The 3,259-nt window shown below is 43.6% G+C and overlaps 1 pseudogene; it reads left to right on the top strand.

The window, feature by feature from the left end:
- Positions 1 to 232: 232 nt before the first annotated feature.
- On the top strand, positions 233 to 1,503 carry LOC147666754 (uncharacterized; annotated as a pseudogene).
- The last annotated feature ends 1,756 nt before the right edge of the window (positions 1,504 to 3,259 follow it).

Genomic DNA, 3,259 nt, shown 5'->3' with positions numbered 1-3,259 from the left:
AACTGTTCCTACTCCAGTACCAGAACAATGTTCTCTAGAACAAGTATTCCAGATTACCGATAAAATTCTGAAATCACGAATAGGTTATAGTGAACTTAGTACTATGCATGAACAAGAACTAGCCCGATCAGCAGTCCGATGGACTACTGATTCTACCACTTTTCCAGACGAAATAGTGGCACAAACGTTTCTGAAACTGCCCCCAGCCGAGCAGCGACTGGTGGGTATGTATATGATCCAGCACCTCATCACACTGTATGAGGAACAGCACTCTGATCCAGGTCCGTTGCATGATGTTCTGAACGAGTTACTACAGTACAGATGGAAAGGTCTAGGTACCGATTTAATTAGTGTCATTCTAGAACAGCGCCACAAATATCGAACGTTCCTGAACCCGCATTTTGTTCATGTCTCACCCCCAGAAAGTAAATCATTTTATATAGACAGACAGAATCCGTTACGAGAAGTACACCCAGTTAGGACAACGGGTGGTGATCTAGAACGAGTATTCGTTTACACCCCCATTACAAAGATGGAACTCTTAGAAATGAAAAGTTAATTCCCTGTCACGACAAAGATCCAGCAGGGTTCCACCGTGAATTAAAAGACATGCTCCGTATGGGAGAATACACATATCCTGATATCATTAAAATGTTAAAGGTCCTGTTGCCTGCGGGCATATATGAGAAACTCAAAGAAAAAGAGTGGGAGGTGGGAGAGAAAAAGATAGATTGGACAGCTCTAGAAGCTGAAGATAACACACGTGTACCCGGTACTGGTCTTGGGGATAAATGTAAAGAATTGCCCGAGTTATTGATACAAGTTTTGCCAAGATTACTAGCCACGAAAAAGGAAGACTGGGATGCTATCTCAGCCTGCAAACAGAAACAAGACGAAGATACTAGTGATTTTTATTCTAGATTCGAGAAATGTTTTATTATTAACAGTGGTTTGAAAACAAGTAGCGAGTCATACCCTCATCTTTTTGTTACTAAACTAGTCGAGAATTCAAGCCCGCAAGTTAAAAATCGAGTTCTGAAAGTCGAAAGTACCTGGCAAGCTAATACTCCGTCACAGATGCTCCAGATGCTCCAGTATCACCAGAATAGAATCAGAGAAGAGCAAGAACACGAAAGGAGACGTATGAAAGACACGAAAATGAAAGTATTAGTTGCACAATCTGTTCCCCAAGACAGTCAGAAGAGGGGTACGAATCAAGCCAGTCATCCTGCAGCTCCCGTTAAAGGGACCTGCAATTACTGTAAACAGCCAGGTCATTTTATAAATGAGTGTGCAGTTCTGAAACACAACATAGCTACTGGTAAGACTAAAGAAAGACCACGTCCGCCTAGACAAGAACAAGTTTCACAGACTTCCCAGTTACCACAGAATGCACAACAGACAGTTACAACACCGCAGCCTATCGCTGCAACACAACACGTTACACAGCAGATGTACCAGTACGCACAGTCCGAGTATCCAGAATATCAGCCATATTCATGAAACAGCCTAGAGAGGGAGGTTGGCTTGCCTCTCATCGAGATACCTGTAGATCAAGAGGGTCCCTATGTACACAGTCAAGTATTAGGGAAAGACAGAAAGTTTCTGATTGATACAGGGGCAAGTAGGACTACAATCAGTCATGACGAGGTTCCAGGGGCTCCGCTCTCAGGCTCTAGAAATGTTTCCCTTGGATTTTCAGGAAAGCCAATTGTTAACGAGATTTCGAAACCAGTTACTCTAGAAGTTGGTCCATTGTCACGAACTACTGATTTTTTACTCACGAAGTCATGTCCAGAAAATTTGTTAGGCATCAAGACATTAAAGGAATTAGGTGCAGTAATTTGCTGCTCCCCAGAAGGAGTACGATTGTTTTTACGTGACTTTAAAGGTCACTATGTATTACGTGATTTTGATCCAAGATTACTGAATGTCCCGCAGCATCTATGGGCACAAGGTCCAACTGATGTTGGTTGTATGCACGTCACACCCCACCGTGTGACTCTGAAACCAGGTATAGTTTTGCCACGAATCAGACAGTACAGATTGCCACCTGAGGCTGTAGCAGCCTTATCCAAAATTATTGACGAGCTCATTGCCCAAGGAGTGGTTGTAGAAACTGACTCCAATGTATGTAATTCTCCTATCATTCCAGTCATGAAACGTACTGATCCAAATGCACCTCCAGTATATCAATTAGTGATTGACCTTCGAGAACTTAATAAATGTATCATTCCTCAGTACCCAGTAGTCCCAGATATTTCTTCCCTATTGACAGCCATTGATTCTGAAGCTACGTTCTTCACAGTTATCGATCTCAAGAATGCATTTTTCAGTGTCCCCATTCATCCAGACAGCCAGTTCCTTTTCGGATTCTGTTTAAATGGAAGGAGCTATAAATTCACACGAGCTCCTCAAGGTTTCACAGAAAGTCCTAGCATTTACAGTCAAGCACTCAAGAGACAACTAGACAATATTCACATGCCAACTGACACTGCCCTGCTCCAGTATGTCGATGATCTACTGATCACAGCCCGTTCTGAACGTGATTGCGAGCGTGCGTCACTTACAGTTCTGTATTTCCTAGCCGAGATGGGGCACAAGGTGTCCCCTTCGAAGCTTCAATTCTGTGTCCAGCAAGTGGTCTACTTAGGACACTTACTGTCCAAGAGGGGTAGGCAGTTGACACCTGACCGTATCCAGTTAATAGCATGTCTTCCACAGCCCAAGACCCAGAAGGAGGTACGAGCTTTTATCGGCCTCACTTCTTATTGCAGACAATGGATTCCTCAGTATGCATTTCTAGCCAAGCCACTGATACAGTTAACGACACAGGAGGCAGCCGTATCGACTGTCCTCCCTTGGACATCCGAACATACGCTTGTTTTTAATGAATTAAAGAAAGCTTTATGCCAAGCACCTGTTCTAGCAACACCGAACTACAGTAAGCCTTTTACACTTTTTGTCACAGAACGTGATGGTACTGCATTATCTGTTCTCACACAAGATCAAGCAGGACAATACTAGCCCTGTGCTTATTTTTCTAGCACATTAGATCCAGTAGCCCAGGCTCTGCCTGCGTGCCTCAAGTCAGTTGCAGCCACAGCTCTAGCTATCAGACAAAGTGATTCCATAGTGTTAGGACACTCCCTGACAGTACAAGTTCCACACTCCGTGGAAGTTCTTTTAAACAGAACCCAGACTCAGCACTTGACTATTGCACGTTTAACAGGTTATGAACTGACACTGTTCCAGCCAC

The sequence above is a fragment of the Lissotriton vulgaris genome, unplaced genomic scaffold (assembly GCF_964263255.1).
Source record: "Lissotriton vulgaris unplaced genomic scaffold, aLisVul1.2 SCAFFOLD_831, whole genome shotgun sequence".
NCBI lineage: Eukaryota > Metazoa > Chordata > Amphibia > Caudata > Salamandridae > Lissotriton > Lissotriton vulgaris.
This window is presented reverse-complemented; position numbering and strand designations above follow the sequence as displayed.